Source organism: Aotus nancymaae, unplaced genomic scaffold, assembly GCF_030222135.1.
Source record: "Aotus nancymaae isolate 86718 unplaced genomic scaffold, 86718_ANA_hifiasm-v0.15.2.pri h1tg000022l_1, whole genome shotgun sequence".
NCBI classification, from domain to species: domain Eukaryota; kingdom Metazoa; phylum Chordata; class Mammalia; order Primates; family Aotidae; genus Aotus; species Aotus nancymaae.
This window is the reverse complement of record NW_026988435.1, coordinates 35,034,229-35,062,167: the sequence shown is the minus strand read 5'-3', so window position 1 is coordinate 35,062,167 and position 27,939 is coordinate 35,034,229. Positions and strand designations below refer to the sequence as shown.

Sequence of the window (27,939 nt, the reverse complement as noted above, 5' to 3'; positions counted from 1 at the left end):
CAAAGTGCTGGGATTATAGGCGTGAGTCACCGCGCCTGGCCCTCACTGCCTTTGAATTAAGACACAAATTAATATTTCAAGTTTAACAATTTGTCATCAAAATTGAAGATGTTTTTAAGGCTGTTAAAAATAATCTCTTTAAAAATAGACTTTAAGATTTTAAGTTTCCATAAACATTAAACTCTAAATGGAAGCAACTTAGAAACCACTTATAATGTCTGTATTAGAGACATTATAAATAATATTTGCAAGGAACTAATAGAACAATGCTCCTTTATCATCAGCAATGTATTTGAATAATTCCTTAGAAGTTTGGTTTAGTGACCAGGCATGGTGGCTTATGTCTATAATCCCAGCACTTTGGGAGGCTGAGAGGGGCAGATACCTGAGGTCAGAAGTTCAAGACCAACCTGGCCAACGTGATGAAACCCCATCTCTACTGAAAACACAAAAATTAGGCTAGGTGCAGTGGCTTACGCCTGTAATCCCAGCACCTTGGGAGGCCAAGGCGGGTGGATCACTGGAGGTCAGAGTTCGAGACCAGCCTGACCAACATGGAGAAACCTCGTCTCTACTAAAAATACAAAATTAGCCAGGTGTGGTAGCGCATGCCTGTAGTCCCAGCTACTCGGGAGGCTGAGGCAGGAGAATCACTTGAACCCAGGAGGCAGAGGTTGCAGTGAGCCGAGATCGCGCCACTGCACTCCAGCCTGGGGGACAGAGTGAGACTCGTCTCAAAACATAAATAAATAAATAAAAAGAAAAAGCAAAAATGTGGAAGGAAAAATAAGAATGATCATCTTTGCAGGGTATTCTCTGCCTTAGTATGTGATATTCATTATTTATGAAAGAGACATTTAAATGCCCTTTCTGTAGTTGGAAGGTTTTCTTTATACACTATTCACACCATGGGGAATGAAAACAAAAATGTTAAAATCACAAGGAATTGCCCAATCTAAGCAGACTTTGCCTTTTTTCAAGAGTGGAGCATGAATAACAGAAGGATCCTCGATTTAGTCACTTAAATGAAGTCTTTTGGTAAGAAATTACCTTTTTGATGCAAGCCTATTGAATGCTGTAGGAATATCTATCTATTGACTGAAACCTTGTAAACTCTTCAATTAGAGTTTTCTTTATAGTGGCAAAGATGTATATTTCTGCATTAAAAAGTGTAATGATGTACTTATTCACTTATTCACTTATTATTTAGTTTCATTTTATAAAACTAAACTTTTTATAAAAGTTTAGTTGTAAACTTAGCCCTTTTATACAAAATCAATCAAGTGTTTATTGAATGGTGATTGTCTGCTTTATTTCAGAGGACCAGTGGTTTGATTTCTTTTTTACTTTTATTTTATTTTATTTATTTATTTATTTATTTTTGAGACAGAGTCTCTCTTTGTTGCTCAGGCTGGAGTGCAGTGGCACCATCTCGGCTCACTGCAGCGTCTGCCTCCCAGGTTCAAGTAAAATCTCCTGCCTCAGCCTCCTGAGTAGCTGGGAATACAGGTGCATGCCACCATGGCTGGCTAATTTTTTTTTTTTTTTTTTTTTTGTATTTTTAGTAGAGACAGGCTTTCACTATGTTGACCAGGTTGGTCATGAACTTTTGACCTCAAGTTCATGATCTGCCCGCCTTGGCCTCCGAAAGTGCTGAGATTACAGGCGTGAGCCACTACACCTGGCCTTAACTTATTTTAAGTTTGGGGGTATATGTGAAGGTTTGTTACATAAGTAAACATGCATCACGGGAATTTTTTGTACATGTTATTTCATCACCCAGGTATTTGATTTTTATTATCTATGTTATAACTGAACACAAGAAAATAGAAGTAAGCTGTATAAGATTATAATAAAACATGTCTAGCGGGACACGGTGACTCACGGCTGTAATCCCAACACTTTGGGAGGCCAAGGTGGGTGGATCATGAGGTCAGGAGTTCAAGACCAGCCTGGCCAAGATGGTGAAACTCTATCTCTACTAAAAATATAAAAATTACCCAGGCGCAGTGGCGGGCACCCATAATACCAGCTTATCAGGAGGCTGAGGCAAGGAGAATCGCTTCAACCCGGGAGGCGGAGGTTGCAGTGACCCAAGATCGTGCCAGTGCACTCTAGCCTGGGTGACAGAGCAAGACTCTGTCTCAAAGAAGAAAAAAAAAGTCTGAAGAAAAAGAAAGAAGGAAGGAAGGAAGGAAGGAAGGAAGGGAGGGAGGGAGGGAGGGAGGGAGGAAGGGAGGAAGAGACGAAGGAAATGAAATTTGGCTTTAAAAGCCTATAAACTATCTCGATAAATCTGGATGCAGACAGGGACTGGGTAAATGACTGTCCTTTAGGTAGTAATATCTCTTTAACAAAGTGATTACTAGAGAAAAATACCCAAGGAAATAGGTTTGAAAGAAAAATCTTTGAATTTATGCTTTGAGGTGGGAGGGAAAAAAGAGGGACTTCTGAATGACTCTGATAAATGGATGGAGGAAGAATCAGGTATTAAATCTTTCCCAGGCTGGGATGGCAATAATGTCACTTTGCAAAAGAAATCAATGAAAATGTCATACATAATAAGTATATAGTCTGTCAATCTGAATAGTAACGTACATTAAGGATTTATTAAGCAATATCATTGCCTTATAAAATGATAGGAATTATGTCTAGAGGAAACAGATTCTTAGAGTGGTGAGAATTGCAGGGGAATATTAGGATCATTTTAAGAAGCTTTAAAGACAAATTGTCCAAAGTGATCTGTATAGGAAGAGGCCCTGAGAAAAAGCAATCCCACTGCAAGAACTAGATGGGAGAGGACTGAGGCAGCCACTGGGTCATAGATCACTTTAAAACATAAAACATCAGAACAGTAAAAATATACAATGACACAGTCCCATGCCAGGCATTTGATCTGGTCCTGTCTATGCAGCAGGCACTTGTCATGTGCCCTGAAATGCTTTCCAAGGGAAGAAATCATAATCGGGCTGGGCACAGTGGCTCACGCCTGTAATCCCAACACTTTGGGAGGCTGAGGAAGGTGGATCACCTGAGGTCGGGAGTCGAGACCAGCCTGAACAACATGGAGAAACCCTGTCTATACTAAAAATACAAAATTAGGCGGGCGTGGTGGCACATGCCTATAATCCCAGCTACTCAGGAGGCTGAGGCAGGAGAATTGCTTGAATCTGGGAGGCAGAGGTTGCGGTGAGCCGAGATCATGCCATTGCACTCCAACCTGAGCAAGAGCAAAACTCCATCTCAAAAAAAAAAAAGAAAGAAAGAAAGAAAGAAATCATAATGGATTTGGCCTGATCCATCCCAATTCTTCTCGAATTTCTGATAAGCTTAGGAGACAAATATCTAAGATTAAGGGGGTGACCTGCAGTCATGAAAATGTAGAAAGCTGCCTGGTATAACCCAGGATCAAACTTAAAAGGAACTGCTCTCCTCAGGGAAGTACCTGTGAGGTGTTGGGGGCTGGTTGGGGGATGAGAGCACAAGACCTAGGGCTCTAGAGCTGGCTTTGATCTGATCTCGGGGGAGAGAAATCACACCTTTCATCGAAAGGGAGAGCCTCTAATTCTAAGTCATGTTTGAGGAGGAAAATTGGCCTTTTTTTTTTTTTTTTTTTTTTGAGACGGAGTCTCACTCTGTCGCCAGGCTGGAGTACAGTGGCACGATCTCGGCTCACTGCATCCTCCACCTCCTGGGTTCAAGGAATTCTCCTGCCTCAGCCTCCCAAGTAGCTGGGACTACAAGCGCGTGCCACCATGCTTGGCTAATTTTTGTATTTTTAGTAGAGATGGGGTTTCACCATGTTGGCCAGTATGATCTCAATCTCTTGACCTCGTGATCTGCCTGCCTCAGCCTTCCAAAGTGCTGGGATTACAGGCATGAGCCACCATGCCCAGCTAGAAATGAGCCTCTTTAAAAGAGGCGAATCCACAAGCTTCTTGGCAGGCATGAGCTGAGCAAGAGCAATTTGCAATTGTTATAATAGTAACAGATTAATAATGATAATGTTAATTGCCCCTTGTCTGTGATGCAGATAAGGTAAGTGAATAGTTTTGCAGGAATCATCTATATTTGTCTTTGTTATTCAGTAGGCACAAAAAAGGAAATATTTATTGTCTTTGAATTTTTTTAAGTGTACCATTTCCTTTCTCTTGAAGACCTTAAAACTCCAAGTATTTATCTGAAAAATATGTATCTTAGGGCCGAGCACGGTGGCTCACATCTATGGTTCCAGCATTCTGGGAGGCTCAGGTGGTCAGATCACTTGAGGTCAGGAGTTGGAGACCAGCCTGGCCAACATGGTGAAACCCTGTTTCTATTTAAAATACAAAAATTAGCTAGGCATGGTGTGGCATCCCTGTAGTCCCAGCTAATCAGGAGGCTGAGGCCAGAGGATCACTTGAACCCAGGAGGTGGAGGTTGCAGTGAGCCAGGATCGTGCCACTGCACTCCAGCCTGGGCAACGGAGTGAGACTCCGTCTAAAATATATATATATATATATATATATATATATAGTTTTAAAAAATATTTAAAATGTATATAGGCCAGGCGCGGTGGCTCACACCTGTAATCCTTGCACTTTGGGAGGCTGAGGTGGGTGGATCACCTGAGATCAGGAGTTTGAGACCAACCTGGCCAACATGATGAAACCCGTCTCTACTAAAATTACAAAAAATTAGCTGTGCGTGGTGGCACGTGCCTGTAATCTCAGCTACTTGGGAGGCTGAGGCAAGAGAATCGCCTGAACCCAGGAGACAGAGGTTGCAGTGAGCTGAGATCATGCCACTGCACTCCAGCCTGGGCAACAAGAGCTAAACTCTGTCTCAAAAAAAAGGAAAAAACATATCATATATTTTTTCTATATATGAAAAAATATATGATATATTTTTGTGATATATAAATATATCATATATATATATATATATATATATATTAAACAGGGTTGGCAAACTATTTGTGTTAAGAACTAGATAATATTTTAGGCTTTGCAGGCCATACATTCTCTGCTGTAACTACACAACTCTGCCAATCGTAGCATATGAAAATATGTAAATGATGGCAGTGGCTGGGTTCCAATAAAACTTTATTTATAAAAGCAGATGGTGGGCTGGATTTGGCCATAACTTTGCCAACCCTGATCTAAATCTTTGTGTGAAAAGTAACAACGCACTCTAATGTAAAACATTCTTTCATGCATAGTAGGCCAAAACAAACTAGATCAAGATGACACAAGTATTTTAGGAGAAATACTTGAAGGTGAGAATTAACCATGGTGATGGTGATAATAGCAGGGGAAGAAAAAAATTTATATATTATTTTAAAACAGTTTCACCAGGCGCAGTGGCTCACGTCTGTAATCCTTGCACTTCAAGGGGCTGAAGCAGGTGGATCACAAGATCAGGAGTTTGAGACCAGCTTGGCCAACATGGCAAAACGCTGTCTCTACTAAAAATACAAAAATTAGCCAGACATGATGGTGGGCACCTGTAAACGCAGCTACTCAGGAGGCTGAAGCAGGAGAATCACTTGAACCCAGGAGGCGGAGGTTGCAGTGAGCTGAGATCGTGCCATTGCACTCCAGCCTGGGTGACAAGAGCAAGACTGTCTCAAAAACACAAACAAAAAAAACCCTTTCATGGTGCTTACTAAGTGCAAAGTTCTTAAACACTTTGCTCATTTAATTCTCAAAATAACCCTATGCTATTATTATCCCCATTTTACAGGTAAGAAAACTAAGGCATGAAGAGGCTAAGTAACTTGTCCAAGGTCACAAAGCTAGTAGTTGGGGAAAAACAGAAATGTCGAATTAGACTCTGATAAAAATACTATCAGAAGACAGGATTCACATTCTACTTCTACCACTAACCAGCCACACAAATTGAGACCCAAAGTTGTGATCATAACACTGCCCTCTCCCACTGCAGACCTCCTGCATAGCTCAAATTCGATTATGCATTTGAAAGCACTTTGTTACTTATGCTCACTCTCATATATGTTATTAATAATGCCTACTTGTCTATCAGATATATGTGGGATACTAATTATGTTGCTATGGGAGATGAAGATACACACCAATTGATTTGTTTCTTTGGTTTTTTTGAGACATAGTTTTGCTCTGTTGCTCATGCTAGAATGCAGTGCAGTGATCTCAGCTCACTGAAACCTCTACCTCCCAGCTTCAATCAATTCTCCGGCCTCAGCCTTCTGAGTAGCTGGGATTACAGGCACCCACCACCATGCCTGGCTAACTTTTGTATTTTTAGTAAAGATGAGGTTTCACCATGTTGGCCAGGCTAGTCTTGAACTCCTGACCTCAAGTGATCCACCCACCTCGGCCTTCCAAAGTGCTAGGATTACAAGCGTGGGCCACGGCACCCAGCCTTGTGATTTTTTTCAAATAGGAAAATCAGAAACCAAAATAGAGAACAAAGTATGTACATGATAACTAAAATTCATTAATGATCAGTGTGACCATCTCATCCCTCCAGAATCCAGAATAAAATCTACCTCTTCTCTGCACTCGGCTTTATGATTATTTTTCACACATATGAACTAATCTGATACTAACAAAAATTGTTGTGCAGACCAGAAGCCTAAGATTGAGAAAAGCAGATTCACCTGCCTAAGGCCATATTACAAACCAGCTCCCCTGACTTTGCAATGCCTCAGAATAACGAATTGGCTCAATGGGAGAGGAAGGGTGGAGAGAGGCAGAAATAAGTTTATCATTTTACTTGTATAAGTATTTTCTAAATACTTAATGGTGCCTCATTTATTTGTATTATATGGAATTGTCCCTATATTAAAAAATGTGGGGGCCAGGCATGGTGGTTCATGCCTGAAATCCCAGCACTTTGGGAGGTCAAGGTGGGCAGATAAACTGAGGTCAGGAGTTCAAGACCAGCCTGACCAACATGGTGAAACCCCGTCTCTAGTAAAAATAAAAAAATTAGCCAGGCATGGTGGCAGGCGCCTGTAATCACAGCTACTTGGTAGGCTGAGGCAGGAGAATCGCTTCAACCTAGGAGGCGGAGGTTGTAGTGAGCTGAGATCCAGCCACTGCACTCCAGCCTGGGTGACAGAGCGGGACTCCATCTCAAAAAAAAGAAAAAGAACAATAAAAATTTGGGTAACGAAAATGTATTTCTTTTATTATAAAAACTATACATTTTAATAATTATTTCATTTAATCTATATTTATTTCCCCTCATATCAATATTTACATTTGTTATATTGCCATTTTTGTCCGGATTCCAGCCACTCCCATCTCTCAGGACAGTAGTGATTATTATAAAGGAATACCAGTTCTGGAAGATAACACTAGGAGCTGTAAACACAAACGATTTTATATGGAATCAAATTAGGATGCTTTCAATCACAAATAGCAGAAAACCCAACTGAATTTGGCTTTAACCAATGAGGAAATGTGTAGAAGTAAATCTAGCAAGTCTTGAAGGAAATCAGGCTTCAGACTGGTTTAAACCAGAAGATCCAGTCTGGGCGGGGTGGTTCATGCCTCTAAGTCCCATCACTTTGGGAAGCCAAGGTGGGAGGATAGCTTGAGGCCAGGAGTTTGAGACCAGCCTGGGCAATAAAGCGAGACCTTACCTCTAAAAACAAATTTTAAAATATAAAAATTAGCCAAGTGTGGTGACATGTGCCTGTACCCCCAGCCCCTTCAGAGGCTGAGGCGGGAGTGGCTGAGGCCAGAGGGTCTCTTGAGCACAGGAGTTCGAGGCTACAGTGAGCTATGATTGCTCCACTGCACTTCAGCCTGGGTAGAGTGAGACATTGTCTCTAAAAAAAATAAAATAAAGGCCGGGCACAGTGGCTCATGCCTGTAATCCCAGCACTTTGGGAGGCCAAGGTGGACAGATCATGAGGTCAGGAGTTCAAGACCAGCCTGACCAATATGGTGAAACCCCATCTTTTAGTACTAAAAGTACGAAAATCAGCCGGGCGTGATGGCACACGCCCAGTCCCAGCTACTCAGAAGGAGTAGATTCTCCTTCTGAGGAGAATCGCTTGAAACTAGGAGGCAGAGGTTGCAGTGAGCCAAGATCGCGCCACTGCACTCCAGCCTGGGTGACAGAGCAAGACTCCATCTCAAAATAAATAAATAATAAAATAATAAACAAATAAATAAATCCCAACAGATCCAGTTCAGTTGCTCTAGGATTCTCTTAGTTTTGCTCATTGTGCTGTGGCAGCTCCATGCTGCTATCAAGATGCCTGCAGGGATCAAGTACAGAATATACTATTGTCTTTCTCTGGCTTTCTGGAAGAGGAGAAACTTTTCCCCGGAATCTCCCAAACAAATCATATCAGATGCTTACACCTGAACCAACCCCCGAGGTGGGAGGCATGCCAATGTGCATAACTAGCTTAGGTCTGATTTTCTGAATAAATCACTGGCAAAGAGAATTGCATTATTTAGCTTGGTTTGAAAAAAACATGGGCTACATTTGAAGCTGAGATTAATCTTCTAAACCTTACAGCTGTTAAAAGACAGAAAAAGGTGAAGTGGATTGTGGAAAAGCATTTGTCATCATTTTTAGCTGAGCAGTCTCTGAGCCTTCTTCCTATGTTTAGAATGAAAATCTGAATTTACTTCCCCAGATTATAAATCCTCCTGAAAGGAAGACTCTATTTCCCACCATTGAAACTGAAAATATCAATCTCACAACTCCCCAGGCTCTTCTGTTGCAAGGGTGCGGATAAGTGACCTACGTGTGGCTAACTAGAAACCACCACCATCCTCAAACCACCCCCAGATGGCAAACACAAATCTGTATTTCTTTTTCCAGCCCATCCCCAAACAATCCCCTAGTGCACAAGGATGTAGGATTAGAATCCAACTGGTTTGCCCAGAATCGAATCGAATCCAATCCAATCCAATCGATTGCCTAGCAGGGGTCTTTCACCATGCTAATTGACCAAGGAACTTCTAGGACCAAAAGCATGAAGGAGCCCACTCAGGCCTGATTAACAAGAGGCATGGACTGAGCCACTGAGATAGACATTCTCAAGTCCAAGGTCTGAATTAGATCACAGACCCAGAGCCTCTTGAATGAAAAAAGACCAGGTATTCTTGATGAAGGACATTACAGCAAGACCACAGATACATACTCTAAATCAAGCCTGTGCAACCTGCGAGCCATGGGCCACATGTGGCCCAGGATGGCTTTGAATGCCACCCAACATGAATTCATACTTTCTTAAAACATTGAGAGAATTTTTTTTTTTTTTAGCTCATCAGCTATTGTTAGTGTTAAGTGTATTTTATGTGTGGCCCAAGACAATTCTCCTCCCAATGTGGCCCAGGGAATCAAAACATTGGACACCCTGCTGTAAATCTTCATTCTCATCTGTCCCCTAAATCACTACCAACATTTATCAAGGCAAAGGTGTACTAGAGAAATGGAAAATCTAGACCTTTGAAGGATTATTGAAAACTGCATCCATTAGTTACTATTTATTTATTGGAAATGGAGTCTGGCTCTGTTGCCCAGGCTGGAATGCAATGGCACGATCTCAGTTCACTGCAACCTCTGCCTTCCAGGTTCAAGCAATTCTCCTGCCTCAGCCTCCCAAGTAGCTGGGATTGCAGGCACCTGCCACCAAGCCCGACTAATATTTGTATTTTTAGTAGAGATGGGGTTTCACCATGTTGGTCAGGCTGGTCTTGAACTCCTGACCTCAGGTGATCCACATGCCTTGGCCTCCCAAAGTTCTGGGATTACAGGCATGAGCCACCGTGCCCAGCCAACTGCATCCATTACTAATGCTAATTTCTATGGGCCCAGAGTGCTACTGTTGTCCACCAGTCAGAAAACGGATTTATGGTGAGTTAGGTAAGAAACTAAGTTTTAAGTTTGTCACTAGGCCCAAAGAGTCCTCAAATCTGTATTTCCCCAGCTCATAAAGGTATAAGTGGGACATACATACACATGTAACAATAGCAAATGCCCACATTGGCTCAAATGGCCAAGTGTAAACTGAAAGAGCTCTTCATGTACAAAATGGCACATCACAAGTAATACCACACCCCTAGGAGAATTTCAGAGATTAATAGACCTGAAAGATCCAGAGGTGATGATTGCTACCCTTTTAACACTCTAGTTTGACTACTGAAGAAAACCAGATGGGGCTTGGGGAATGGCAGTGCATGATCATAAACTTAATCAGTTACACCTGCTGTTCCAGGTGGCTTCACCTGACCAAAGCAGATATACAGAGACTCTGGCACGTGGTATGCATCCGTGGATTTGCCAAATGTTTATTCTGATGCACAAAGAACACTAGAAGCAGGTTAGTTTTTGGTTCATTTGTTTGTTCATTTGTTTGTTGTACCTGGTAAGGACAATAGTCCTTACTACCAATAATCTTTTCCTTACTTACCTTGGTATTGTTACCTCTCTGGTGCTGGGCTTAAGTTTGGTCTGTGGAAGCCTTAATCATCTAATGGGACATCAGGTTGATAGAATCTAGGGAGCTGAAGTAGCAGACACCAAGGATGCCTGGGGAAGAAAATTTACACCAGCTGGCTGAGCATGGTGGCTCATGCCTGTAATCCCAGCACTTTGGGAGGCCGAGGCAGGTTGATCATGATGTCAGGAGATCAAGACCATCCTGGCCAATATGGTGAAACCCCATCTCTACTACAAATTCAAACAATTAGCCAGGCATGGTGGCACACGCCTGTAGTCCCAGCTACTCTCGGGATGCTGAGGCAGAATTGCTCGAACTCGGGAGGCGGAGGTTGCAGTGAACCAAGATTGCGCCATTGCACTCCAGCCTGAGCTACAAGAGCAAGACTCCATCTCAAAAAAAAAAAAAAAAGAAAATTCACACCAATGAGTAGAAGAGAAATATCCCAAAGCTACAGAAGATTTGGGACAGTGGATTTGGAGCAGAGGTGGGGGAAAGGTGTTCAATAATCTGGGGGATTAAGGTTCTTTCTCCAAAACACAGAGCAAGTTGCTGTGCCTGGTATGCCTTATCACTAGGACTCAGGTGCAATGTTTGTGGGCCTACACAGGATTTTAGACTTGTGCAATACATTGGACTATGCCATCTGACTCAATGGGTGACTCAATGGATGACTCTTAGCTTTGACAATGAGAAGTTCCAGAGCTGGTCCAGGCCGCACTGCAAACGACTTAGCACTTGTGACCCAGCTGATCCAATGAGGACCGAAGTGTTTCTGGCCAGCTCAGATATAATAAGGCATCTGTGGCAGGCTCTGATGGGAGAAACAAAGTCATAACCCTAGGATTCTAGGGGAAGTGAAGACCTCTCAGCCAATAACAAACCTTTAGAGAACCAAGTCTTGGGTTGGTGCTTCCAGCCAGCATGACATAGCGATTGAGAACTCAGGCTGGCCCTGGACTGCCTGGGTTTGAATCTCATCTCTATCACTTAATAGTGAGGCTCTATGCCAGGGGTGTCCAGTATTTTGTCTTACCTGAGCTACTTTGGAAGAAGAAGGATTGTCTTAGGCCACACATAAAATACACTAACACTAATGATAGCTAATGAGCTAAAAAAAAAAACCTCAAAAAAACTCAGAATGTCTTAAGAAAGTTTGCGAGTTTGTGTTAGGCTGCATTCAAAGCTGTCCTGGGCCACAGACAGCCTGCAGGCTGTGTGTTGGACAAGCTCACTCTAGACCATAGCCTATCTTTCTTTTGCTTCGGTTCCTCTTCTGTGAAATTGGCTTACTAGTAGAGGCTGGTTGGGAGGTTTAATGTGTAATGCATGAAAAGGGCTTAGCATGATGTCTCGCATGTGCCTAATAATACAGGTCGAGGCCAGGCGCAGTGGCTCACACCTGTAATCCCAGCACTTTGGGAGGCTGAGGCAGGCGGATCACCTGAGGTCAGGAGTTCAAGACCAGCCTGACCAATATGGAGAAACCCCATCTCTACTGAAAATACAAAAAATTAGCTGGGCGTGGTGGCGCATGCCTGTGATCACAGCTACTTGAGAGGCTGAGGCAGGAGAATTGCTTGAACCTAGGAGGCGGAGGTTGCGGTGAGCCAAGATCGTGCCATTGCATCCAGCCTGGGCAACAAGAGTGAAACTCTGTCTCAAATAATAATAATAATAATAATACAAGTTGAATATCTCTTATGTGAAATACTTGTGACGAGAAGTGCTTCAGATCTCAGGTGTTTTTCACCTACTGGAATATTTGCACATACATACCTTGGGGTTGAAACTCAAGTCCAAACACAAAATTCATTTATGTGTTTTTGTTTTTTGTTTTTTTTTTGAGACAGAGTCTCTTTCTGTTGCCTAGTCTGGAGTTCAGTGGTGCAATCTTGGCTTACTACAAACTCTGCCTCCTGGGTTCAAGTGATTCTTGTGCCTCAGCCTCCCAAGTAACTGGGATTACAGGCATATGCCACCACACTCAGCTAATTTTTGTAATTTTAGTAGAGACGGGGTTTCACCACATTGACCAGTCTGGTCTCAAACTCCTGACTTCAAGTGAGCCATCTGCCTCGGCCTCCTAAAGTTCTGGGATTACCAGCATGAGCCACTGCGCCTGGCCATTTATGTTTTATATACATGTTATATGCATAGCCTGAAGGAAATTTTATACAATATTTCTAACAATTTTGTGCACGAAACAAAGTTTTGACTGTGTTTTGCCTGCCATACCTCATATGAGGTCCAACGTGAAATTTGGCACTTGTGATGTCACATCAGCTCTCAAAACGTTGTAGATTTTGGAGCATTTCATATTTTGGATTTGGGAATTAGGGATGCCCAATCTGTAACAGTTATTGGATCCAGCATATTGAATAAGCATGAGTCATGCCAGAAACCAGATTTTAGTTCAGTGTGTTCCCCTCCTCCCCGCTAAGCTCTCTATAGGGTCCAGCCCTAGAGGGTCCTGTGAGTCCCTCTCTACAGGTGTAGAGATGAGAAACTGTGAAAATAAAGACACAAGACACCGAGATAGAGAAAAGAGAGTTTGGGCCCAGGGGTCCACTGCCAACCAAAGTGTAGAGTCCGGCAGTAGCCTCCAGTGCCTGGACGCTCTGACTTTTACTGACTACAAAGCAGGGGGCAGGGAAGGTAGAGTGAGGTAATGGTGGTCGGTGATAGGGTCAGGTAAGTCACGTATGTTGGAGACAGGGGGCCCAGGACTTTCAAGTAGCCCAGATGAGGAGAAAACCTGATGTGTCAGCACTTTTCACATATTTGTCAGAAATACCAAGGACATTATGTTGCTATTATGAATTTTTATCTTCTAAGAAAAAGAGAAACCAGGTGCAGAAACGGAGCGTGAGAGTGGACATGGAGCATGACCACTGAAGCCCAGCATCACACAGAGACAGTTAGGCACCCGGGTATCTTTGGGCCTCCCTGACAGCCATCAGGCCTTGCCACAAGAGCTTGGAAGAGTGGAGTTTTCTCCTAACTCCCCCGAGGAATGAAACATCTTGGCCATCTCGGGCGTCTCCTTCCCTAGCTGGCTAAACAGCGGGCGCTTTCACAGCGCTGGCGCAGCCACACAGCCGAGGCGCCCTCCAGTAGCCCTTATGCGGGAGTGACAGAGAGCTTAGAGCATCTTGCCTTAGGATCACTTTGTTCACAATGTCACCTCAGTTCCATGCTTCATAACCCGATAGTCATTAGTAAAATTAAAGGTTATATTGAGTATATATCTTTATAAGTGAAAAACTATAAGATTATATATGATTATATAAAGGAATAACTATATGCTTATCTTTCTAATTCTTTTCTAAATCAAGGCTTCAGACCCTTGCCACAGCACTCGTGGGGTCCCTTCACCACAGCTCTCCTCAGTGGAGGTGGCCTTCTTGTGAGCTGGGAGACTCTGGCAGGTTCTAAACCTCTTCCACTCACTCCTTGGAACCAATGAGTTTCAATTTAGTAGTTAGAATGTTAGAATGGGTTGGGTGTGGTGGTTCACACCTATAATTTCATCACTTTGGGAGGCTGAGGCTGGAGCATCTCTTGAGGCCAGGAGTTTGAGACCAGCCTGGACAACACAGCAAGACCCCATCTCTACAAAAAAAGAAAAAAATAGCTGGGTGTGGTGGTGCATGCCTGCAGTCCTAGTTAATCAGGAGGCTGAGGAGGGAGCATCGCTTGAGCACAGGAGATTGAGGCTGCAGTGAGCTGCTAGGACCATGCCACTGCACTGCAGTCTGGGCAACAGAGTGAAACTCTGTCTCTCTCTCTCAAAAAAAAAAAAAAAAAGAATGGGCCAGGCACAGTGGTTGACACTTCTAATCCCAGCACTTTGGGAGGCCAATCCCATGATCACGAGGTCAAGAGATCAAGACCATCCTGGCCAACATGGTGAAACCCTGTCTCTACTACAAATACAAAAACTAGCTGGGCATGGTGGCATGCACCTATAGTCTCAGCTACTTGGGAGGCTGAGGCAGGAGAATTGCTTGAACCAAGGAGGTGGAGGTTGCAGTGAGTTGAGATCGTACCACTGCACTCCAGCCTGGGTGACAAAGCAAGATTCTGTCTCAAAAAAAAAAAAAAGGAGCTGGGCAGCAGTGGCTCACACCTGTAATCCCAGTACTTTGGGAGGCCAAGGCAGGTGGATCACGAGGTCAAGAGATCAACACCATCCTGGCCAATGTGGTAAAACCCCGTCTCTACTAAAAACACAAAAATTAGCTGGGCGTGGTGGCACATACCTGCAGTCCCACCTACTTGTGAAGCTGAAGCAGAAGAATCACTTGAACTGAGGAGGTGAAGGCTGCAGTGAGCCGAGATGGTGCCACTGCACTCCAGCCTGGTGACAGAGTGAGATTCCATCTAAAAAAAAAAAAAAAAAAAAAGAATGTCAGAGTGCCAAACTTGACAGTGTGAAATCTCCCTCATGTTTTGGCTGGAAGCCTACAGAGGGGAAGGTACCATGGCCTTCTAGTCCTCTTCTTCCCTTACCTATGCCTCCTCCAACTTGCTAGTTGTTGGTGCAGTCCCACCAGGTACAGCAGAAGTGGTGGATAGGGAGAGGGAAGGGTCTAGCCCAGCTCCACCTTGCCTGCTGACTTCAAGTTGTCTCAGGGCTGGTAGATGGTTAGAGGAGGCTCTCTCTCACTTTGGTGAGCTCTTTAGAGGCTTTTTTTCTTTTTTTTGAGACACAATTTCACTCTGTTGCCCAGGCTGGAGTGCAGTGGCATGATCTTGGCTCACTGCAACCTCCACCTCCAGGGTTTGAACAATTCTCCTGCCTCAGCCTCCCGAGTAGCTGGGATTACAGGTGCATGCCACCATGCCCAGCTAATTTTTGTATTTTGGGTAGAGACCAGGTTTCACCATGTTGGCCAGGCTGGTCTCGAACTCCTGACTTCAGGTGATCCACCTGCCTCAGCCTCCCAATGTGCTGGGATTACAGGCACAAGCCACTGCACCCAGCCTAGAGATTCTTTTCTGCAACTTTCTCCCCCACTTCCTTTGACTGCAAAGAATGCACCTATTCTGGGCTGTTTCTTGTGACGTCTTTAATCCCTGGGCACGAGTTGGGCCACTCCAGCCTCTATCTGCTGAGGTGGCTGCTCTCTCTCCCACTCAATCCTGAGTGTGGTCCTTGGGAAACACTCAGCATCACCTCCAATCCCAGTGTCACAGCACTGGGTATGCCACCAAAGCAGGGGTTCACCCTTCTCTCCCCGTCAGGAGAGTAGAGCTTAGTCTGTGGCTGCCTTAGATACAGTCTATGTAGTGGTCCTCTATGTTGCCCACCTAGCAGGGACATGTTTTAAAACTTTCCTGGCAACCCCTGTAGTCTTCCTCATGAGGCATAAGGTTACAATCAGGGCGGCAAACATTTTCTGGAAAGAGCCAGGCAGCAAATATTTTAGGCTTCATGGGCTTCTGTCTCTGTCACAACCCTCCCACTGATACTAGAGAACAGCCAGAGGCCAGGCGCAGTGGCTCATGCCTGTAATCCCAGTGTTTTAGGAGGCCAAGGCGGGCAGATCACTTGAAGCCAGGGGTTCAAGAACGACCTGGTCAACATGGTGAAACCCCACCTCTACTAAAAATACAAAAATTAGTCAAGGGTGGTGGTGCATGCCTGTATTCCCAGCTACTCCAGAGGCTGAGGGACGAGAATCACTTGAACCTGGGAGGTGGAGGTTGTAGTGAGCTGAGATCGCACCACTGTATGCCATTCTGGGTGACAGAGTGAGACCTTGTTTCAAAAAAAAGAAAGAAAGAAAAAGAAAGCCAGAGACAATACTCAAACAAATTATCATGGCAGTGTGCGCCAATTAGACTTTATTTGTACAAATAGGCTGTGACTAGATTTGGCTAAAAGGCCAAAAGCTTGCTAGCCTCTCACCCCAAACAGAGGGGGGTTGGAAGCCTGTAACCGTCAACTCCTTCCTCTCACTACCAATCTCCGTATCCCAAATTCTTTCTCTCTGCACCCTGATCATGTTTATTATCAAGTAAGGAAGGGTGAGGAAGAGCTGAGAAACACTTTCTCAGACATTTCCCTTGAAAATCTCAATACATGGATTTGCCTCACTATCGCTTTGGTAGCCAATGACAACTTGGCACCTCAACTGGAAACAAGGCAGGAAGAGTTTAAAATGTGCTGAGCTCAAGAAGGCTGCAAAGTCCAGATGTGGTATCCAGCTGAGAGCTGAAAGCTGTGCCTTGAAAGTCACAAGGATGAACTGGGCATAGCCTTCATCCTCTGTTATATTACACACTGCCTTACCCTTTTTTTTTTTTTTTTTTTGAGATGAAGTTTTGCTCTTATTGCCCAGGCTGGAGAGCAATGGTGCAATTTTGGCTCATTGCAACTTCCGCCTCCTGGGTCCAAGTGTTTCTCCTGCCTCAGCCTCCTGGGTAGCTGGGATTACAGGCATGCACCACCACATCCAGTTAATTTTGTACTGTTAGTAGAGACAGGGTTTCTCCATGTTGGTCAGGCTGTTCTTGAACTCCTGACCTCAGGTGATCTGCCTGCCTTGGCCTCCCAAAGTGCTAGGATTACAGGTATAAGCCGCGCCTGGCCCCGTTTTGCCTTCTTAAACAGAGAATGTGGTGCATACTCTCCCATTCTTGGTTCATTGGTGCTTGATGTGTATAGCAGCCTTGTTGTAACTTGCTGTAAAACCAATGCCACTGGGAGTTATGGAGGTGCCTGGAACGAGTTCCTCCTAAACAGAATAGCCTGGTAGTGTTGTCTTTGTGTGTTCTTGTGTCTGTTTCCTATATATTGCTGCCTTCTCCTTCACTGTCAACCTGTCAGCTGTTACCTGTAGTTGCTTGCTGTCAGTTTCCCTATCTCCACCAGCCTCCTTATTTTTCTATTTCTTTCCTTCTTTCTTTCTTTTTTGAGACAGAGTCTTGCTCTGTCACCCAAGCTGGAATGCAGTGGCATGATCTCAGTTCACTGCAACATCTGCCTCCCTCATCCCGGGTTCAAGCAATTCTCCTGCCTCAGCCTCCTGAGTAGCTGGGATTACAGGCACATGCCACCATTCCCTGATAAATTTTTGTATTTTTAGTAGAGACAGGGTTACACTGTGTTGCCCAGGCTGGTCTCAAACTCCTGAGCTCAGGCAATATGCCCACCTTGGCTCCCAAAGTGCTAGGATTACAGACATGAACCACCATGCCTGGCCTATTTTTCTACTTTTCATATGCTGGGACTTTAAAACAAAAAGAAGACAATGATTCAAGATATTAGAATTGCACCAGATAGGGGGAGGATACAAGATGGCCAAATAGAAACGGCTCTGGAGTGCAGTTCCCAGCGAGAAGAATGCAGAGGGTGAGTGATCACTGCATTTCCAAATGAGTTTCTACTGCCCACAGACCAGGAGATTCCTGAGCTGAAAAGTGCCACGAGTTTCCAGCATGGCTGTTTCAGCCGGTGCAGCAGGTCTCGGCACAAAAACTCACACAAACCTGGGTGGCCATTTCAACAGGCGCCTGGAACACCTGCGATACAGAGCCACCCATTCAACTGAAAAGAAGGGGGCTGAAACAGGGAGCCAGGTGATCTGGCTCAGCGGGTCCCACCCCAACAAAGACCAGCAATCTGAAACACTCTGGATTGAGAGTTTCAGAGCAAGTACAGCTGGACCCGGGACGGTCCAGCTCAGTGGGGGAAAGGGTGTCAGCCATTCCACTACAGAGGCAGTCCAACATTACTGAGACAGACTGCCATTACAGAGGCAGTTCTAACTGTACCCTGTAAACAAAACCACAAGAAAGTTCACACAGCAGCTGGGCAGAGCCCACAGAGGCTCAGCAATGCCTCTGCTGGCAGACTGTGACTAGACTCCCTCCTTGCTGGGCAGGGCATCTCTGAAAAAAGGCAGCAGCACATCAGGAACTTATAAATAAAGCCCCACCTTCCCAGGACAGAGCACCTGGGGAGAAAGGTGGTTATGAGTTCCGCTGCAGCAGACTTAAATGTACCTGCCCAGCAGCTCTGAACAGAACAACAGAGCTCCCAGCTCAGCATTTGAGCTCCACTAAGGGACAGACTGTCTCCTCAAGCAGCTCCCCAACCCCTATATATCTAAAGAGACACCTCATAAAGGAGAGCTCAGGGTGACATCTGGTGGGTACCCTTCTGGGATCAAGATAACAGAAGAAGAAACCAGCAGCAACCCTTATTGTTCTGCAGCCACTGCAGGTGATCCCCAGGCAATCAGGGTCTAGAGTGGACCTCCAGCAGTCCTAGAGCAGAGGGGCCTGATGGTTAGAAGGAAAACTAAGAAACAGAAATAAATAACTTCAACATCAACAAAAAGGACATCCACTCAGAGACCCCATACAAAAGTCACCAAGTACAAAGACCACAGGTAGATAATCCACAAAGATGGGAAGAAACCAGCACAGAATGGATGAAAACATCAAAAACCAGAATGCCTCTCCTACTTCAAGGGATCAGAACTCCTTACCAGCAAGGGAACAAAGGTGGATGGAGAATGAGTCTGACGAATTGACAGAAACAGGCTTCAGAAGGTAGGTAATAACAAACTTCTCTGAGCTAAAAGAACATGTTCTAACCCAATGCAAAGAAACTAAGAACCTTGAAAAAAGGTTAGATGAAATCCTAACGGGAATAAATAGCTTAGAGAAGAATACAAATGACTTGATGGAGCTGAAAAACACAACACAAGAACTTTGCGAAGCACACACAAGTTTTAATAACCAAATCAACCAAGCAGAAGAAAGGATACCAGAGACTGCAGATCAACTCAATGAAGTAAAATGAGAAAGCAAGTTTAGAGAAAAAAGAGTGAAAAGAAATGAACAAAGCCTCCAAGAAATATGGGATTACGTAAAAAAAACCTAATCTATGTTTGATAGGTGTACCTGAATGTGATGGAGAGAATGAATTCAAGCTGGAAAACACTCTTTAGGATATTATCCAGGAGAACCTAGCAAGGCAGGCCAACATTCAAATCCAGGAAATACAGAGAACACCACAAAGATATTCCTCAAGAAGAGCAGCCCCAAGGCACATAACCGTCAGATTCACCAGGGTTGAAATGAAGGAAAAAATGCTAAGGGCAGCCAGAGAGAAAGGTCAGGATACCCACAAAGGGAAACCCATCAGACTCACAGTGGATATCTCAGCAGAAACCCTACAAGCCAGAAGAGAGTGGGTGCCAATATTCAACATCCTTAAAGAAAAGAACTTTCAACAGCCAAACTAACTTCATAAGTGAACAAGAAATAAAATCCTTTACAAACAAGCAATTGCTGAGAGATTTAGTCACCACCAGGCCTGCCTTACAAGAGCTCCTGAAAGAAGCACTAAACATAGAAAGGAACAACGAGTACCAGCCACTTCAAAAACGTCCCAAAGGGTAAAGAGCATCGACGCAATGAAGAAACTGAATCAACTAACAGGCAAAACAACCAGCTAGCATCAAAATGGCAGGATCAAATTCACACATAACAATATTAACCTTAAATGCAAATGGGCTAAATGCCCCAATCAAAACACACAGACTAGCAAATTGGATAAAAAGTCAAAACCCATTGGTGTGCTGTATTCAGGAAACCCATCTCATGGGCAAGGACACACATAGGCTCAAAATAAAGGGATGGAGGAAGATTTACCAAGCAAATGGAGAGCAAAAAAAAAAAAAGCAGGAGTAGCAATCCTAGTCTCTGATAAAACAGACTTTAAATCAATAAAGATAAAAAGAGACAAAGAAGGTCCTTACATAATGGTAAAATGATCAATGCAACAAGAAGACCTAACAATCCTAAATATGTATGGACCCAATACAGGAACACCCAGATATGTAAAGAAAGTTCTTAATGACCTACAAAGAGACTTAGACTCCCACACAACAATAGGGGGAGACTTTAACACTCCACTGTCAATATTAGACAGATCAATGAGACAGAAAATTAACCAGGATATCCAGGACTTGAACTCAGATCTGGACCAAGCAAACCTAACAGACATCTACAGAACTCTCCACCCCAAATCCACAGAATATACATTCTTCTCAGCACCACATCATACCTACTTTAAAATTGACCACATAATTGGAAGTAAATCACTCCTCAGCAAATGCAAAAAAATGGAAATCATAACAAACAGTCTCTCAGACCACAGGGCAATCAAATTAGAACTCAAGATTAAGAAACTAATTCAGAACCGCACAACTTCATGGAAACTGAACAACTGGCTTTTGAATGTTGACTGGAAAAACAATGAAATAAAGGCAGAAATAAAGATGTTCTTCAAAACCAACGAGAACGAATACACAATGTACCAGAATCTCTAGGACACATTTAAAGCAGTGTCTAGAGGGAAATTTATAGTAATAAATGCCCACATGAGAAGCAAGGAAAGATATAAAATTGACACCCTATCATCAAAATTGAAAGAGCTAGAGAAGCAAGATCAAAAAAACTCAAAAGCTAGCAGAAGACAAGAAATAATTAAGATCAGAGAAGAACTGAAGGAGATAGAGACACAAAAAAACTTCAAAAAATCAATAAATCCAGGAGCTGGTTTTTTGAAAAGATCAACAGACCACTAGCCAGAGTAATAAAAAAGAAAAGACAGAAGAATCAAATAGATGCAATAAAAAATGATAAAGGGGATATCACCACCGATTCCACAGAAATACAAACTACCATCAGAGATTACTACAAATAACTCTATGCACATAAACAAGTAAACCTGGAAGAAATGGATAAATTCCTAGACACTTGCACCCTTCCAAGCCTAAACCAGGAAGAAGTTGAAACCCTGAATAGACCAATAACAAGGGCTGAAGTTGAGGCACCAATTAATAGCCTACCAACCAACAAAAGCCCAGGTCCAGACAGGTTCACAGCTGAATTCTACCAGACATACAAAGAGGAGCTGGTACCACTCCTTCTGAAACTATTCCAAACAATACAAAAAGAGGGAAGGATTCCCCAAACATGTTATGACACCAACATCATCCCGATACCAAAACCCGGCAGAGACTCAACAAAAAAAGAAAACTTCAGGCCAGTATCCATGATGAACATAGATGCAAAAATCTTCAATAAATACTGGCAAATTGAATGCAACAGCACATCAAAAAGCCTATCCATCACGATCAAGTAGGCTTCATCCCGGGGATGCAAGGCTGCTTCAACATACGCAAGTCTGTAAACGTAATCCACCACATAAACAGAACTAAAGACAAAAACTACATGACCATCTCAATAGATGCAGAAAAGGCCTCTGACAAAATTCAATAGCCCTTTACGCTAAAAACTCTGAATAAACTAGGTATTGATGGAACACATCTCAAAATAATAAAAGCTATTTATGAAAAACCCACAGCCAATATTATACCGAATGAGCAAAAACTGGAAGCATTCCCTTTGAAATCTGGCACTAGACAAGGATGCCCTCTCTCACCACTCCTATTCAATATAGTATTGGAAGTTCTAGCCAGAGCAATCAGGCAAGAAAGAGAAATAAAGTGTATTCAATTAGGAAAGGAGGGAGTCAAATTGTCTCTATTTGCAAATGACATGATTGTATATTTAGAAGACCCCATCATCTCATCCCAAAATCTCCTTAAACTGATAAGCAACTTCAGCAAAGTTTCAGGATACAAAATCAATGTGCAGAAAACATAAGCATTCCTATTCACCAATAAGAGACTAAAAGAGAACCAAATCATAAGCGAATTCCCATTCACAATTGCTACAAAGAGAATAAAATACCTAGGAATACAACTAAGAAAGGATGTAAAGGACCTCTTCAAGGAGAACTGTGAACCGCTGCTCAAGGAAATAAGAGAGGACACAAACAGATGGAAAAACATTCCATGCTCATGGTTAGGAAGAATCAGTATTGTGAAAATGGCCATACTACCCAAAGTAATTGATAGATTCAGCGCTATCCCCATGGAGCTACCTATGATCTTCTTCACAGAACTGGAAAAAACCAACTTAAATTTCATATGGAACCAAAAGAGAGCCCGTATAGCCAAGACAATCCTAAGCAAAAAAACAAAGCTGGAGGCATCACGCTACCTGACTTCAAACTATACTACAAGACTACAATAATCAAAACAGCATGGTATGGTATCAAAACAGAGATATAGACCAATGGAACAGAACAGAGGCCTTGGAGGCAATGCCATACATCTACAACCATCTGATCTTTGACAAATCTCACAAAAACAAACAATGGGGAAAGGATTCCCTGTTTAATAAATAGCATTGGGATAACTGGCTAGCCATGTGCAGAAAACAGAAAGTGGACCCCTTCCCTATACCTTACACTAAAATCTCCAGATGGATTAAAGACTTAGGCATAAGACCTAACACCATAAAAACCCTAAAAGAAAACCTAGGCAAAACCATTCAGGACACAGGCATAGGCAAGGACTTCATGATTAAAACACCAAAAGTATTGGCAACAAAAGCCAAAATAGACAAATGGGATCTAATTAAACTCCAGAGCTCCTGTACAGCAAAAAATAAAAATAAAAATAAAAAAATAAAAATAAAACAATCATTAGAGTGAACTGGCAACCAACAGAATGGGAAAAAATTTTTGCAATCTACCCATCTAACAAAGGGCTAATATCCAGAATCTACAAAAAACTAAAACAGATTTACGAGAAAAAAACAGACAAACCCATTTAAAAGTGGGTGAAGGACATGAACAGACACTTTTCAAAAGAAGACATATATGAGGCCAACAAACATTAAAAAAATGCTCATCGTCACTGGTCATTAGAGAAATGCAAATCAAAACCACATTAGAGAAATGTAAATCAAAACCACATCTCATGCCAGTTAGAATGGTGATCATTAAAAAATCAGGAGACAACAGATGCTGCAGAGGATGTGGAGAAATAGGAACACTTTTACACTGTTGGTGGAAGTGTAAATTAGTTCAACCATTGTGGAAGACAGTGTGGCAATACCTCAAGTACCTAGAAATAGAAATTCCATTTGACCCAGCAATCCCATTACTGGGTATATATCCAAAGGATTATAAATCATTCTTTTATAAAGACACATGCACACGTATGTTCATTGCAGCACTGTTTACAATAGCGAAGACCTGGAACCAAGCCAAATGCTCATTGACGACAGACTGGACAAGGAAAATGTGGCACATATACACCATGGAATATTATGCAGCCATAAAAATCGATGAGTTCGTGTCCTTTGTAGGGACATGGATGAATGTGGAAACCATCATTCTCAGCAAACTGACACAAGAACAGAAAATCAAACACCACATGTTAGCACTCATAGGCGGGTGTTGAACAATGAGAACACATGGACACAGAGAGGGGAGCATCACACACTGAGGTCTGTTGGGGGAGACTAGGGGAGGGGCAGTGGGGGGTAGGGAGGTTGGGGAGGGATAACATGGGGAGAAATGCCAGATACAGGTGACAGGGGAAGGGGGTTAGAGGCAGCAAACCACATTGTCATGTATGTACCTATGCAACAATCCTGCATGATCTGCACATGTACCCCAGAACCTAAAGTACAATAAAATATATATATGTATATGTATATAAAAACTACACTAGGGAGTGAGTGCAGAGTGGCTGTCCCTCCAGCTGGTGGCATGCATGATCTTAATGCGATGACAATGGGACATTTATTGTGGCTGCCATGGACTTATTCATTCATTTACTCATCATTCACTGATTTAGTTTTTTGCTTGAATGCAGGGGCTCAGCCAGGGTACTGATATAGTGCAAAAAATTACTTGTATTTTAAATGGGATTGGGATTTTTAAAATTTTTCTGATTTATATGGATAGTCACATAAGTACATAATTGGACACAAATGCAAATACGTGACCTGCATATTTTTAGGCCACATTTTCTTTTCAGTTTTGCTTGCTTCCCCCGCACCTTCACCTGCATTCATGCCCCTTTTCCCACTGTGATATGGTGTGTGCTAACAATGAGTATGCATCCTTCCACATTTCCTGCATGCTTACACAATCACACAGTCCACATTCACACTCAGTGTCCTGTCTGTGTGGCCATTAGTCTTTATTCTCACTCAGTAGCCATACCTTAGCTCCCTTCTTCCCCATTCTTCCTTGCTAACAGAACTTACTTGTTCAGATAGGAGGCAAAGATCCCTTGTTTTAAAGGAAAGTTGCTCATATTCTAGCCTTAGCAGATGAATCCTGACTGGTGTTCATCCAATCCCTTTCTTCTTTCCATTGGTTTAGGAATGAGAACGTGGCTCAGTTCTGGTCAATAAAGAGGTAAGGAGACCTGTGGGGAAACATTTCTGGAATAGCCTCCTTTCTAATTTTCAAATTTTTATTATTATTATTTGAGACAGAGAGTCGTTCTGTTGCCCAGGCTGGAGTGCAATGGCATGATCTTGGTGGAATAACCTGCTTTCTTTACATAAGAAGCAGACCCAGCAGATACTATCCTCTCTCCTAATTCATGCTTTGACATAGATGCAATGCCTGGAACCACAGCAATCATCTCATAACCACAAAGTGACAAAGAAGTCAAAAAGCCAACATGTTAAGAAAAGTCAAGTAGAATGACAGAAAGAGTCTTCATCCTCAGCTATAGCATTGTAACCAAGGCCAGAAACCACCTATTCTAGACTTTTTATGTAATAAGAAAAATAAACCCCTTTTTAAGCTATTGATCAGATTTTCTTTACTTGCAGCCACAAACATTCCTATTTGAGACAGAATTTTATGTTTTGAAGTGGGCTTGAAGCCTATGAGGAATAGACTCTAAAATATTAATTGGCTGAGCAGATGACGTAGGACAGAAGGCAGTGAGATTAAATTATTCCAGATCAGTAATTTGGTGATGGCAAAATATTTAGGTAAAAAGTGGCTAACTCTATATGCTGCGCTATTGGGAGAAATGGTATGAAATTATAGAACGTTGATTTTTTTATTCATTGTTACAGCTCTGTATTAGTCTGTTATAATACTGCTGATAAAGAAATACCCAACACTGGACAATTTACAGAAGAAAGAAGTTTAATGGACTCACAGGTCCATGTGGCTGAGGAGGCTTCACAATCATGGCAGAAGGTGAAAGACACATCTCACACGGTGGCAGACAAGAGAAGAGAACTTGTACATATAAAACCATCAGATCTCATAAGACTTATTCATTATCACAAGAATAGCATGGGAAAGAACCATCCCCATGATTCAATTATTTCCCACTGGGTCCCTCCCACAACACATGGAAATTATAGGAGCTACGATTCAAGATGAGATTTGGGTGGGGACGCAGCCAAACCTTATTAGGCTCTCAGCAAAAGAGAGTCATGGTGAAGATTAATAATTTTCCTCCCATATCATTCAGACTTAATTCCCTTTAATAATAGAAGTTTTCTGAGGTTCAGCAAGATACATGGTCACCCAGTCCAAAAATATATTTCCTCTCCTCCCCTACAGCTTGCATGGCCCTGTGACCAAGCTCTGACCAACGGGATGTGAGTGAACATGAAGTATGTAACATCCTAAAATGGAAACTGCATGCCTTCTACTTCCTCTTTCTCCATCCTAGTGGCTAGAAAATCATGATAAATGGCAGAGTCACCCTGGAGTTCATATATTGGGGATGGCAGAATCACCTCACTAGCTCTGGACTGCTTACTTCTGGAGCATTACCTGAGAGAGAAATAAACTTATAAAAACACAATATTTGTGTTAGGGAGTGGGGGGTCCTTTTTTTTCAGCAGCTTATCTTATACCCTAACTTATCAAGACATGAGACCTTAACTTAGAGACACCTGGTTTGAGAGGTGAGTGAGGGAAAAATCAGTTTTACTAAATGTGACGTTCTTCTCCAATCCAACTTAACAGAGTCCCATTATTTTAAGCATGGCCAGGTTAATAAAGGCAATTTTTCCTCTCCTTCAGTTGAAGCTAATTCAAGGGACACAGGAAAGTGACTGTAAGCACAGGAGTTTGGGCACTTAGGCACCAAAGAGATGACTAAGGGTAGCATTCCCCATGTAACTCTTTTCTATCAAATTGTCTCATGCAATGGCCACTGGACCACGGGAGAGGGGACTGGACAGTGCACAATGACCAGCAGCTCGGAGGCAAGAATTCTTAGGCTTAAAGACAATTTCTCTACAAAGCCCTTGGATGTGGTTACTTACACATGAAATTGTTAAGAAGCAAATAGACTAGAAACATGCTGTCCTGAGGCAAATGTGTTGAAAACACAAAACCACAAAACCACAAACCCAGCGGGAACAGTCTAGGCCTCCTCAACCCCTAAGACAGTACTTCTTAACCTTAGCTACACATTGGAATCACCTGAGGAGTTTTAAAAATTACTGCCCCACTGGGGTCCTTGTGGCAAGATAACCTCAAAGAGCAAAGTTGGAAGACTTATACTTCCTGATTTCAAAACTTACTATAAAGTTGCAGCAACCAAGACAGTGTGTTATTAGGAAAGGAAGAGAATAATGAGGTCAGAAACAGGCCCACATATACGTAGCCATTTAATTTTTGACAAAAGTTCCAGTGCAATTCAATGGAGGGAAGAAAGCTTTTCAATAAAGGAGGATGAATTAACTTTTTAAAAAATAAATCTTTATTCCTGTCTCACACACATACAAAAAAATTTACTTGAGATAGGCAATAGACCTAAATCTGAGCACTAAAACTGTAAAGCTTTTAAAAGAAACATAGAGAATAGTCTCATGATCTTAGGATAGGCAGAGATTTCTTAGAACACAAAAAGGCTGGCTGGGCACAGTGGCTCACACCTGTAGTGCCAGCACTTTGGGAGGCCAAGGCAGGCAGATCATGAGGTCAAGAGATTAAGGCCATCCTGGCCAACATGGTGAAACTCCATCTCTACTAAAAACACAAAAATTAGCTGGGCATGGTAACATGCACCTGTAGTCTCAGCTACTTGGGAGGCTGAGACTGGAGAATCGCTTGAACCCAGGAGGCAAGAAGTTGCAGTGAGCCAAGATCATGCCACTGCACTCCAGCCTGGCAAAGAGCGAGACTTTATCTCAAAACAAACAAAACAAACAAACAACACACACACACACACACACACAGGCTGTAAGTATAGAAGAAAAAAAAACTAATAAATTTTACTCCATAATAATTAAAAACTGGGAACTCTGTCTCTCATTATGAGGTAGTAACAGGATACAGAATTACCATTTCACCATGAAAAAATAAACAAACCAGAAAACTAGAAAATATACAGGAAATAACAATTTTCAGACATTGGACAAAAAGCAATTATTTTAAAATATAAGAATTATTTCACATATTTCTCATGAGAAACTATGTAAGCCAGGAAACAATGGAATAACACATTTTAAAGCGCTGGGAAGGAGGTGAATCCTATAAATGTAGAATTCTAAACCCACAGAAAATTTCTTTCAGAATTTAAGGTAAAATATAGACTTTTTCAGATCAACAAGAACAGAGAGGT

At 42.6% G+C, this 27,939-nt stretch overlaps 1 protein-coding gene across 3 annotated transcripts in view; it reads right to left on the bottom strand.

Annotated features, from left to right (window-relative positions):
- HUNK (hormonally up-regulated Neu-associated kinase) overlaps positions 1–27,939 on the bottom strand; it is a 286,592-nt gene that overhangs the window by 249,003 nt on the left and 9,650 nt on the right. Inside the window, exon 2 of one of the 3 annotated variants that reach the window (XM_064380097.1) lies at positions 14,698–14,818. The exons of the other annotated variants lie outside the window; for them this stretch is intronic. The gene's annotated coding sequence lies outside the window, so the exon portion shown is untranslated. The remainder of the gene's footprint in view (positions 1–14,697; positions 14,819–27,939) is intronic. 3 annotated transcript variants of the gene reach the window in all.